General features: G+C 33.6%; 1 long non-coding RNA gene across 1 annotated transcript in view; it reads right to left on the bottom strand.

Annotated features, from left to right (window-relative positions):
• Positions 1-14,162, bottom strand: part of LOC147578586 (uncharacterized) — a 291,483-nt gene that overhangs the window by 168,767 nt on the left and 108,554 nt on the right. The window lies entirely within an intron of this gene.

The following is a 14,162-nucleotide window of genomic DNA, read 5'->3' as shown; positions in this document are numbered from 1 at the left end:
GTCTACAAATTACAGTCTATCCATATATATATATATTTAAATATGATTTGGCTTGAAGACTGTAAGTATGTTATAATTGTGCTATAGAGAATAAATATCCCCCAAAGAAGAATCCATTGGCTTCTCTGAGAGAATAAAATCTATGGCTGAGTGATGAAAATTTGTGTAAGACATTGAGGGTATTTCGATGATCTGCTTGACTTCCTTGCAAGGGTAAAGGATATATTCAGCAACACTGAAGTTTACTAAGAACTATTGTAATCAACTTCTATTCAATGGCAATTGCAATATTGTACATAATTTGTTATCATGGTCTTTTAAATTCACTCATTCTTCCAACACGTATTTACTCAATTCCTATAGTGTGCGAGAGATGCAGTTAGTGGTAAACAATCACAGACGGCTCACCAGCCTCACAACACTTACAGTCTTCCATCATCAGGTCTCCAGTGGCCAAGAGGTTTGCAAAGCATTGTTACTAAAAATGCTTCATAAAAAATTTCTATAATAAATGATAGATGAAAAGAGAAATCAGTATGCTATGTATAATGAAAAAAAGAAGTTACAGAATTTAGTAGCTAAAACAGCTGATAAATAAGTAGGATGTGAAAGTTTCAAAGAGTATACAGGAGAGATTGGGAAAATATTATTTATGCAATACGCCACCAAATTTTCTAAGCTGAAGAAAGTGCCAATTTCACAAATTCAGCAAACTATATCAGAAATGTGGAAAAGGAAAAGGACTTTCTTTATCTTAGTCTTTGCCCCCAAATAATAAGTGTTTCATAATAGTATGAATATACATGTAAAACACAGCCCAGAACTGTACTACAGAAGCCCTTAAACAAAAGTGTAGACTTCAAGTCAGTTCCAGCAAACAGGATCATCATGCCCCTTCACCCTAAAGTTGGTATTGTTTTGCCTACTGATATGCATTTAGGTACACAGATGAGAAAGAAGAGTGAGGTGGAAAAACAAATGTTCTTAACATGAGTGTCATGAACGAGCTTTCGGACATGAAATTATTTGAAGCATTTTTTAATGGAGAAAGAGTCAATAACATTCATCAGATCCTCCAAGGGACCTATAATTACCCAAAAGTTTAAGAACTCAAAAAGCAGGAGAGAGAGAAAGAGAGAGAAAATGAGAACAGAAATGAAATAATCCCAAAGCAGTAATTAAGAGTACTTTGGAGGCCCCCAATTAAAAGAAAAAAAGTTGAAAGAATTCTGAAATAAAACAGGATATGTTAAAAACTTAATTACTTCTCAAAAATGTTGCTATTTTGTTTAGTATTTGGAACAGAGATAAAGAGATAATGGAAACAGAGAAATTTCCCCTATTATTTAGACGTTTCAGTGTTTGCTACAAATGATTTTTGGGAAAGTACTTTTAGATCTACAGCTATCAAAATCATCTTAATCAAGACTGGTCTTTGGTTTATTCATATAAATTTTACATTGAATTCTGTTCTTAAGGATGCCTGAAATTGTGGCTTGTATTCTTTATTATTATTTGATTTACTACTGAAGAAAACTTATTGTATGCAGATCAATAAGATGTTTCAGAAACAAAAGCAAAGAGATCAAAAGCCAAATATACCCATTTCACCTTGACCTTACTTTTCCAAATGATTAAAGCAGTGTTAGTCGAATTAAATGCAGTGAACGTCTACATACACAGATTGTGAAAGAACGGTGTTTGAATACAGCGTATGTGCCATCCTTTTCAGAGCCTTGAGAGTTTACTTAATAAATGAATTACAGCTCTTCTTTACTGAAGTCACTTCCTGATAAACAGCCAACATGAAGAAATAAATATAAGGCGGTTTGTGAATTCCAGGCTGCTTGGCTAGTCATAATCGGTGTGTTGTTATCTTGGCTTGAGGACAATAATCATAATTTCTTTCCTCTAAATAGCTGAATTCAATCCAACTCAGAATGTCATAAGTTTATGCATCTGTTATAATGAAAATTAAGATTAGTGAAGACGACCAATGCCACTGGAATAACTTTTTTAAAAGACCTTTCCTTCCCCCATTCCTCCTTCTTGTTTCATCAAATTGGAATAACTCCCAATTTTAAAGGACTCACAGACTGAATTGTACTTTCCCAGCCACTGTTTGTCCAGTGAGTTAAACAAACACATATGTAGTCAGAAAACATCTCTCCTTTTGTATATGTGGCTTTTTATGTGTATTAAGATAATATAGCTATTCTTTGCTTAAATCTATGATTATCATATCTTTATAAATATATCTATGTATTAGAGGTATAGATTGCTTTGAATAGTATAGACATTTAACAATGTTTATTCTTGCAATCCATGAGCATGGAATGTTTTTCCATTTCTTTGTGTCCTCCTCAATTTCTTTCATAAGTGTTCTATAGTTTTCACAGTAATATACATTTATAGTGGATGACAATTTCTAAGACATGTTTAAGTGATGTGATAATGATTATGTCTCACATAAGATCAACAATTTTTGTTCAAGAACTGATTAGATTTGAACAAATAAAAATTGTTGATCTTTATATTGTTCATTTTTCCAAATATTATTAATTCAATAATATAAATTAAAATCATATTTACATCATTAGTTACTGTTCAAAAAGGTCAATGATCCCCGGGATTCGTAAAATTATTCAATTTGTTAACAGAAATTGAAGAAAAAGGCAAGTATGTGCCGAAGTAGAGAGAAAGAGAAAAGTCATATAGATCAGGAAGAATCTGAGGACCTTGAAGCCCTCAGCAATGAGCTTGGAAGTTCAAGACTAAGAGAATCTGCAAGTTAGGTGGAGAATTTTTATCAAGAACAAAAGAGCATTGATTTGAATGAAAACTATGTGATGTGACTAAAACTTTCACTAGGGATTATCCTATTGAGTAGATAAAAGAGGACAAATGAAATTAATTTTTTTCTCAGAGGAATACAGAAGAATATTTTGCAAGATTTTGATTATGAAGAGTGAGAGGAGAGGAGATGGGGAAGACTGAAAATCGTGCCCAAGGGCCTGGAAAGATGATAGTTGAAGTCATTCAAGAGAAGGAATAGTGAGAGAACATTTAAAGGAAAACAGATGGTCTAAGGTCAAACATGATAATAGCCATAGTAGAGAGGTTATTAATGCAAATTTTGAAATTATAACATTGTGTAGTACATTTTGTGTCACCAATGTTTTCATGTGAATGTTACCTCATTTGACTTGATAGACAAGAAGAATGGCCATGCAAAAGCAAGAAGAAAAGATGAAGTCACCCAAACGATAAATTATAATTTGGACTGTTAGGAAAGATTAGAAAATAGCTAATGTCATTTATTTAATGCTACCTTATGTCCTTGACATGTTATGTTTTCCAAAATCTGTTTTTTTTAACCTTCACAATAAATTTTCAGAGAGTCACTGAGGATCCATTTTGCAGAAGAGGAAACTGAGATTCACAGAGTTCTTGCAACTTGCCCAAGATCACATAATTAGGAAACAACAGAACTAGCATTCATCCCAGATGTGACTGGCTAGAAACGTAATTTATTAAGAAATCCTGTATCAATAAATGCTGAGGGGCCTTTCTGAAATAATGACAACAAAATAAAATTTCCTGGCTACTCATTTGCCATTCAACACTGTGATTTTAAACTAAAAAGTAAATGAATAAAAAATAATCCATAGATAGTTATTAAAAAAATTTTAACTGTGTATGATGACAGAATTTAACTAGACTTATTGTGGTGATCATTTTGCAATATACACAAATATTGAATCATTATGTTATACACCTGAAAGAAATATAATATGTCAATCATAGCTCAATTTAGAAAAGTAATCTATAAATCCTATGAATGAAGGAAAAGATAAAGTTAGGTGAATACATTTATTGAGTGTGTTCTACCAGGTACTTTACAACATTACCTTCACAGTTTCCCTGATTTTACAATTCCATTCCCTCACTTGTTCTTGTATTACCTAGCGGCTCAACAACAGAAGTAGGATACATGGTGTACATATTTCCCTTCCCACAGATGGAGGGAAGTGAGAATAATAGCAGCTGACATTAATTGTGTGTAGTGCTTCTATATACCAGGACTATTTTAAGCACTTTACACATATTAACACAGGTAGTCTTCACAATGACATAATGAAGGGAGTACATTATGATCTTCGTTTTATCAATGAGTGAAAGAAGGTTCAGGGTAATTAAGGAGGTTCCAGGAGTTTTCAAAGGTAAAGAGGCAACAGATCCAGGATTTGCATGGAGGTCCTCTACCTTTGCAGCCTCTGCTGTTAGGTGATACATTGTACTGACTTTGCACAAGTTAACAAAGGACATTTAGTGCCCCTACCATGGTTCCAGAAACCTGCAGAGGTCTGGAGTAGAAAAAACAATGTTCACCATTAAAAACAAACAAACAGAAAATAAAAACAGGGTAAGAAGCTGCATTTCTGACCGATCCAGTCCCTACCAACAAAATGAAACAAAACAAATACATAACACAGAACAACTTACATATGTTTATGCTTATTATTTTACAAGTTTTTAGATACATGGAAGAAAAGAGATTTCACAAATGTCATAACAAAGAACAGTTAAATTAAGAACATAGATAACTCCTGTGGATATTTTCATATCCAGCACTGAAATGCCAAGGAAGACTCTGAGAATGTCTAATTTTAAACAATCAAAGGGTGAACATACCTGAATATTCAGACAAACAAAAGAGGAGAAGAGGATGATGCTCTTTTGTTCCCTGGTATAATATGAAGAATTTAGTTCTTAAAAATATGAATATCAGTGAAATTAATAGTAGCCACAATTAATCATATAAAGTAATTCCAGGATCTTTTTTTCTCATTCTGAAGGCAAAGATATGTGGTTTTATGCTTAACTCTATACTTCTTTATCAACTGATGCTTCTTCCTTGTGTTGCAATAATGATATAAAAATTTTGAATCATAATTTTACTTAGGCATAGATAAAAACCTTAAAAAAGTGATACAATCCTTATAAAAACTGTTTCTGCTACATATAGACTGGAAGAATTGAAACATGCTACCTGACATTGGATTTTTGTTGAAAATTACACTTAGGGTCCAAATATCGGACAAAGAAATACTGCATACATTACCCCATTCAGTTCTGTAAAGTTAGATATTCTGAGAAGTTCCTCTGATGCCATTAATTCTACATACAAATTCTCCTTCCCCCTCCTACCCTTTGCACACAGCCATTACACAAAGCAAATTCCATGATAGCATCCTTATTCCCAACTGTCAGAATTTAAGAAAAAATATTTTCTTATCATTAATAATATGGTTGTCAAGATAATATTTAAAAAAATCAGTCGAGAAGGATAAAAATAGTGTTTATATTTAATGTGAGCGTGGGGGTTGGATCTCTTTCTCTATCTCCTAAAATCTACTATGGGTTTAGAGATCTTACATTGTGTCAGTATCAAATTTTGAAAGTAATACCAAGAAGATCTCTCATACTCTCTGCTAAATTCCTTAAAAAATGAAATCATTTGCCTAATTTAATTTGTAAATTAATTGACACTTTTATAATGTATTACTCTCAAGATTCTATTTGAAAAGCCATATTTTGTGGGTTAAATGAATAATTAAAGCATGTCCTACAGGTGTGTTTCATTGTGGTTAATCATTTTACTAAAGATCTGAGGGAAAATGAAGGCCCTTCCTGATATAACCCATTTATTGACTGACTCTTTGTGAATCAGGACAAATATAATTTCCTCAGAACAGCCTTCCCAAACTTTCTTTATAACATATTCTTTCATCCCTCTTCTCCATTGAGTTAATCTTCATTCTACTAGCCTGTTTGGTTTATTTTCTTAAATTATTTTCATCTTTTCATTTATTTGCTTACAAATTAATGGTTTGTTTGCTTCCATGAAAATGGAGGCTCTACAAGGCCAAGGATATTTTATCCTTGCTGACTGCTATCTCCCCAGTGCCTGGAGAGAGACGCTCAGTAAATATTGCTTGAACAAATGAATTAAATCATGGAAATATTAATGATTGGTGATGATGATATGGAATATTTTTGTTTTAGGTATGCAATGTTTCTTGTTTGCTGATGTTGCCACAATTATCTACCTGTTATTTTCAGTTCTACTAGCTATTGGAGGCAACTTATAATGATGTGTCAGTCAAGTAACGTGTGTATAAGCATACTAAAGATTAATATGACAGATGGAGTTATTCCAGTGGTAAGGTTAAACTATTTATCTATCTACACATTTATTGACTCAACAAACATTTATTGAGTACTTCACATCAGTCAACTTGCTAGGTGCTGAAGATACAGTATGGATAAAATAAACAGAAATATATATAGTGTGTACCATCACAAAGCTTGTGATATGTTTGTGGAGACGTTGAACATAACACAAAAAAATACCTAAAATTATATACTTGTTATAAAAGGAGAAATATGTAATATCTCACCTAGCCTAAGAAAAGAGGAAGACAGGATGGTAAGGCTTCCCTGGGGAAGTCACATTTAGAGGGAGCTCCAAGGCAGACAAACAAGCAGGTGCAGTTAAAGGGATTATTCCCAGAGGAGTGACCTAGATTTGGAAAATCAGTTAAATGTGACACCTACTTTACTACACCACATTTACTACATACCTATACTATATTAAAATTTTGTCCTCCACATGGTTATGCATAGATACAAATACATTATAGGGAATTAAAATAATTTATCAGTGGTATCTTCCAACTAGCCTATAAAAGTAAAAAGTTTAGAAGTATGACTTAGAACTCTTTTGACCTAATTGTATTACAATGATTTTATAGCCAAAGACTCATTTAATGGTATCCTTTTAGAACATCCAGCATAATTTTACAAGCAGGAGTTTTCCACTCTTTTCAGAAATGTGTCTATTTTTCATTTTCATGAAGGGACAATATTGACATCTGAAATTCCCACAAAATTATAGGGAGTCAGAGATCCTCATTAGGACTGAGTAGTTTATCAAATCCAAACTCATTAAAACAGAGAGTAGAATAGTAGAATGGTCATTACCAGGAGTTCTGGGGTAGAGAAATTGAGGAGATGTTTAGGATACAAACTTGCAAACAGTAGACAAAGTTCTGGAGATGTAATGTACAGCACAGTGATTACATACAACAATACTGTATTATAAACTCAAAGCTGGTAAGAGCCTATATCTTAATTGTTCCCACCATAAAAAGAAATGATAATTATGTAAAGTGGTTCCATGTTAGCTAATGCTACAGTGGGAATCCTAGTGCAATACAGAATTGTATTGAATCAACTCAGGTACATCTTAAACTTAGGCAATGTTATGTGCTAATTATATTTCAATAGTTGATTTTTTAAAGATGGATCAGTTTATCAAGAATAATCAGTTGGACAGCAATGGTTTAAGAAGATAGACACTGCCTACTTTATGTAAGTCTCTGAATGCAAATTGCCAAAAAGGACAATGGCCTGGCATGGTGACTTTAATGGGTTCTTTTCCTTTGAATCTACTCCTCTTCTCATAACCAAATGATTCCAAGCAATCAGGAAGTTAATTTTGGCTTTAGGAAACTCTTCTTTTTGTTCCCTGACCAAGAGGAAAGACTTTTAATAAAAAAATAAATATTATGGGAACAAAATAATATTTTTACTATTCCTAATTATGATTTAAAGTGAACAAGTACATGCTCATTTAATACAAATAATATAGAGTTCTAAATACTTAACTTTCACTCTGAAGTATAGAGAAAAGTGAAAGTAAAACTTTCAAATGTTGCTTTTTGGTCTGATGTATTAAAATGTAAGAGCATTCTTATCTAAAGAAATAAAAAACCTGAAAATACACTATGATTCACTAAGTATAGGTAACAGTTTTCTAACACATAGGAGTATATTTCTTTTCAGTTTAAGTGCGGTCACCATTACAGCACAAGAAAACACAGAACTAACTCAAATATTTTAATATCCAAGAATGTAACACAGATTTTTATAAGGAAGATATGGTTCTCTTAAAGGCAGAAGCATCCCATTCCCATTCATATTGGCTAAATGTAATATAAAGTGCTGGTTACTTCAAAAAGTCTCACGTGTTATTTAAAAAAAAACAAGCCAGATCCCTTATAGTACAGTAGAAGGGAAATAAACTTAAGGACTAGTATAATTATGAGATTCCTTTCCTTTTTGTCTTCTAAAGATGACATTGGAAAAAATCTGAAAATCACAGTTTTACTCAAAAAAAGTGTACATATCCGTCTAAATTGTGTGAGAATATTTTTCTTCCTGAGAATACTTTGGCTAGCTTATTTTCCTCATCCTTTATGTTACACGGAAGTAGAGGCTTCATAATTTTTGGTTTCCTTTTGGTTTGGAACATTAGGGCACTTTGCAAAGATTCACAGCTGGCCAATTTTTCCCTAGCTTAATGAATATTCATCACCATTTGCAAAGATAGAATGACAAGGAAAACTCAGTTCTCTTAATATATAACAGAGTCGGGCCCACTCCTAATGATTGCTTCCTGTTTTTGAACACTGAATTACTCTAGTAGGGAATTAATGAAAGAAAACTTCTCTGTATAGGAGGGAAAAAAAATTTAAAAATTAAAAAAAAAACAGTTGGAGGAGTAGGAATTGGTGTGATTATAAAAAGCATTCAAGAAGTTTAATCTCAAAAATGTTTACTGTTTCAGTTGCTATTCCACTGCTCTGCAATTGTGTTGTAACTCACAAATACAACTTATTGCATTAATATTAGTATGTGTTCATCTTAATTCACTTGAATGAATTCTGAAGTAGACTAAAGGAATGGTCACTTTGAACTTCAATACAAAAAAACTACTACAGTGATATACTATTAATTATTGAAAATAAAACATGCTTCATTGTCAAAACCCTCAGATCTTTTTTTTTTTTTAATTTTTTTTTCAACGTTTTTATTTATTTTTGGGACAGAGAGAGACAGAGCATGAACGGGGGAGGGGCAGAGAGAGAGGGAGACACAGAATCGGAAACAGGCTCCAGGCTCCGAGCCACCAGCCCAGAGCCCGACGCGGGGCTCGAACTCACGGACCGCGAGATCGTGACCTGGCTGAAGTCGGACGCTTAACCGACTGCGCCACCCAGGCGCCCCTAAAACCCTCAGATCTTAATGACATTGAAGATCCCTTTTTAAAATTTAAAAAAAATAAAATAAAATAAAATAAAAAATTTTTAAGTTTATTTATTTTGAGAGAGAGAGAGAGAGAGAGGGAGGGAGGGGCAAGAGAGAGGGAGAGAGAGAATCCCAAGCAGGCTCCTTGCTGTCAGTGCAGAGCCCAGCACAGGCTCTATCTCATGAACCATAAGATCATGACCTGAGCTGAAATCAAAAGTCGGACATTTAACCAATTGAGCCACCCAGGCACCCGGACACTGAAGTTCTTATTTGCGTAATGTAGTAGAGTCTTTTTCAAATAAATTATGATTACTGGAGTGACATCAGGAGATTTTAAAAACACGAAACATGTGGATATTGTATCTAACATCATTCAATTTTTAGGTTGAAAGTATTACTGAATTCAGAAAAAAAAAGCTCATAAAAACTTCTATTGCAGTAATGTAAAGTACAGTTTCATTTAAAATAAAACAAAAAAGTAAAACAACACAAAAACAAGTACTCACAAGCACAAGCAATTTCTCATTTTATTTCTTTGCCTTTTTCTCATAAAGTCTTTTTCTTTTATATTTGAAAATTGTTGAAAGTAAAGAATCATTATAAAATTGTATAATATACAATAATAACAGAAAACATTAAATGTGGAAACATTCCCTAGTGGGATATTGGTTCACCTAAAACACACAAAGTATAGTATACATGAAAAGGGAAACTAATAGGAACATTTAAAAGTTTATTTAAAATCTTACTAGATTATTCTTAAAAGGAATTACATAAAATGAAGCAAACTGTGTAATTATTGATATAAAAGACAAATATTTAAATCAGATATCATTCTAACTAAAAACCAATATATTTTCATGTTATTATCATCTCAAACTATTAAATAATAATTCTACACATAGTACTCTACTCCCTGGTGATTCACAGTGTTATAAGGCTGCTAAGTTTAAAACACACACACACACACACACACACACACACACACACACACACACAAGGTCTTTAGACTTTCCTGAATACTACAACAACAAACTATTTTTATTCAGACACTTTATATGGGAGAAAGCTATTTTTAGGATGAATCACATCCTGGTCTTCAAAAACAATGGGATAAAACTGGGTACTAAATACAGGGGCAATATTTCCACTGTGAAAGGAAATGTGTGTGTATGTGTGTGTGTGTGTGTGTGTGTGTGTGTGTGTGTGTGTGCATGCACATGCGCCTGCACACATCTCTCCAAAAAACTATCTATAATTGAATCCACTATATATTTTGTAATCCATTTTATCACATGAATACTGTGGTTTTAAATGATTCCAAATTATTCATTTTTACTTGCTTCTCCTGGGTTCTTCAACAAATAACATTACATTAGTTATTAATGTCTGTATTTTGTTTTTAAAGTAGAGTTATTATTGCCAAATAAAGGATTATTAGGTTTACCTACTGTGTACCTATTTGTCCTCCTGAGTAACACTGAAATTTCCCTTCAAATCTTACAGAAATGTGTCCTTTACCAAAGGAAAATGGAATTCCTGTAAATCCAATGGTCTAGGACAGCTTGCAAACAGATGGGAGAGTCCTGCTGCTTTTGAACTTTTGCCACACAGAGTTAGTATACACAGAAAAGCACTCTTCCATGGTCACTTGTTTGTGTTTTCTCTAAATGGAGGTGTTGGTGTCCGGATGCATATTCTAAATGATCTTTTTGCTTTTTAAAAAAATACAAAGAAGTCTTGCCAAATAAAAAGTCTAAAAATAATACACATTGTAGTGAATGGGTATCTGTTTCTAATGACAACATGACATCTATAATATTTACCTATTTTTTCCTAGTAACAGAAAAAATTAGAAATTACTATGAAAGTTGTGAATGAAAAGAAACTTAAGAACAGTATTTTTGTTTGCTTCAGGTCAATATTTAACTTTCATTTAAAATTATTTTGCAATGTTAAAAATATAGTTCTGAAATTAACAGAAAATATGAATACACTATGTGATGCTCTACAGAAAATTTAGGCATCAAGTATAAAAGATTTTCATTCCAGTTGGAAATGTTTTTTCTAATGTCTAGATATTAGAAGTGGAAATTGTAAGAAGTATTTTTAGAGTACATATATCCTTAATTCACCAACTAAATTGTAGTGCTATTATACTTGAACATTTCATGCTTAAACATACTTTTTATAAACGCACTGTTATTAAAATTGAAATTCCCTTTTTGAAACAACATACAGATTTTGGTTTTGTCATTTGAAAATCTTAATTACATGGCCATTATCCAGATAATTAGTAAAAGCACTGCAGACTTGGTTAAAATAAAATATTAGAAACAAATTTGTTATATACTACAATATTACTTTTTTCAAAGTCTCAGAACTTTGTTATAATAGCTAAAAAGAAAACAAAATTTCCTTAGAGAAGCTAGTGAATCTAAAATATACTGTGATATGCTTTTAGAATATAGAGATGAAATTAGACAATGACCTTAGGAGGTTTCTTTTTGGTACTGAAGTGTTTAAAATAACATTTCTTAAACAAAACTTTCAACCATGATATCGGTATATAAGCCTATTGTTCTCAATGAACAAAGGATTGGGTAAAGATGATCTTCAATAATCAATTCTCCTAATTGAGCAATGTTGATTCTTGATCTTTATACCAGTAAGATTTAGAAGTGCTGCTTTACTGGGCACAATACACCTTGATTAAATTTAAGACAGAAGAATGTAAACAAATATAATTAGAAAGCATGGAATGTGGGGCACCTGGGTGGCTCAGTTGGTTAAATGTCCAACTTCGGCTCAGGTCATGATCTCATGGTTCATGGGTTCAAGCCCCATGTCGGGCTTTGTGCTGACAGCTCAGAGCCTGGAGCCTGCTACAGATTCTTTGTCTCCCTCTCTCTCTCCCCCTCCCCTGCTTGTGCTTGCTCTCTCTCTCTCTCTCTCTCTCTCTCTCTCTCTCCCTCTCTCTCAAAGGTAAATAAACATTAAAAAAAAAAGCATGGAAATGTGACTCAAATAATTAAGAAGGTAAAGGTAAAGGTAAAGGTAAAGGTACGGCCAAAAGAAACATGTGTTTATGAGGAAAAAGGAAATGATAATTTCATTTTGTAGGAGAAATTTTCTCTCCTGCCTAAAGGGCTTCAAAAAATGAGAAACACTCCTGCCTAAAGGGCTTCAAAAAATGAGAAACAGACATTGGGGATGGGTAGGAAAGTGCTCATAATGTGTATTTTTTAGAGTGGACTTCTGATTTTGCCCTTGTGCAAATGTGACTATGTGGCAGAAATTCTTCAGATTCTCTGCGTTGGCAATTTTCTGACAGGCTTGCAGGGTAGATGAGGTTTTGCGGCACCTACTTCCTCTAAGGATGAGGCCACAACTCAGAGAATCCTTCTGCCATTGCAACAGCAAAAGAATTGTGTTCGTTTTGGCTATAAAGGTCACCCCAGTCACTACCATTCAAGTGCAAAATTGTATGCTTTGTTGGAGTACTAAAAATTTTTAATCTATGTTGGGGTAAGTACTATTTGTACATTTGTTTAATAAAAATTACTTGAGAGCCTATGATACTATCCTATCCCTATCCTTGAACAGTTCAAACTCATGTAAAATTGTTGCAGTTTCATCACATAGGAAAAAGGCAGTGGAACTAAGATGGCTAGGTTATGAATACATCATACTGAGCTTTGTTTAATTTTTTTAATGTTTATTTTTGAAAGAGAGAAAGAGAGAGAGAGGCAGAGTGGGAGCAGGTGAGGGGCAGAGAGAGGAGTCACAGGCTCCAGGCTCCGAACTGCCAGCACAGAGCCCGACATGGGGTTCGAACCCATGGACTACAAGATCATGACCTGAGCAAAAGCTGGATGCTTAACTGACTGAGCCACCCCGGCACCCCCATCATATTGACCTTTAAATGCCATGCTACAACCTTTGGCAATAAAAACAAAATGTCAAAAGATCTGAGTTCCAACAAGACAAATCTGATAGCCATGTAAAGTCTCATCCCGATTCTGAGCATAACAAAGTATCTTTAACTAGAAGGAATGCTATCTAAGACTTCAGAATCCGTTCCCAACATCCTTTTAAAGCTATTGTGCATCTTTTGTGACTTATTCTGTCTCTAATTCTGGCCTTCTGTGACTCTCATTTTGCTTCTGATTCTTAGACCCTGCTCTTGGCCTTTGCTCTCCTGGTTGAAACCTTACTGGCTCTGCCTCTTGTCCATATGACTTGCTCATGTTCATGTTGGCTTGGGTTATCTGAGAGAAGTAATGGCTATATTGCTGCCTGGTAGTTCCCTTTTTTGGGTGTTATTTCCTTCAGGTGATGCGTAGTTATACTGCAGAGAATTATTTCAAAGATTAAAATGTGATAAGGAGGGTAAAAACAATATTGTTTTCATACTTTTTATTTTATCTGTTTTATTGGCTACTGTCCCTGCTACAGAGACAGTCGATTAGTTTCTTGGGTCTACATTTCTCCACAGCTAACTGCTGCACCCACCCTCGCTGGTTCTTTGAGGTATACCCTTCCTCTCCTCTCAGGCCCTTTTATCAAGTTCAGGTTTCTGTCTGCGCTGCACTTTGCTGCCCTCTTCTGCTCTACAGTCATCATAGTTTTGATCTGGCAGAAACGAATCTCTCTAAAATTAACTCTGTTCAGGTTCTACTGTTTCCACCTTTTATATTCCTGCCTACAGTAATAGTTGCTATTTCTATTATCTTTAGCAGGCTGAATATATACAATTATAGGGCAAAGCCCTGTAGTTGTCTACCTTTTAATTAATGGTAACAATAAAAGTTAACCTATTTCCATGATCATTTCAAATCTGTCCCAAATTCCAGAAGTGATCTATAATTTAATCAGGATTCAAGATAAAAGCATAAATAGATACATAATAATTATTATAAACATATTAAGTTTCTTATTTGGGGGTTGCACAAAAAAAATCCTAAAATGCCATAGATATATTTGTCCATTCATCCCCTCAA

The sequence above is a fragment of the Puma concolor genome, chromosome C1 (genome assembly GCF_028749965.1).
Source record: "Puma concolor isolate L17-30 chromosome C1, mPumCon1.1.hap2, whole genome shotgun sequence".
Taxonomy (NCBI): Eukaryota; Metazoa; Chordata; class Mammalia; order Carnivora; family Felidae; genus Puma; species Puma concolor.
The sequence above is the reverse complement of the archived record's forward strand: the minus strand, read 5'-3'. Positions and strand labels throughout refer to the sequence as shown.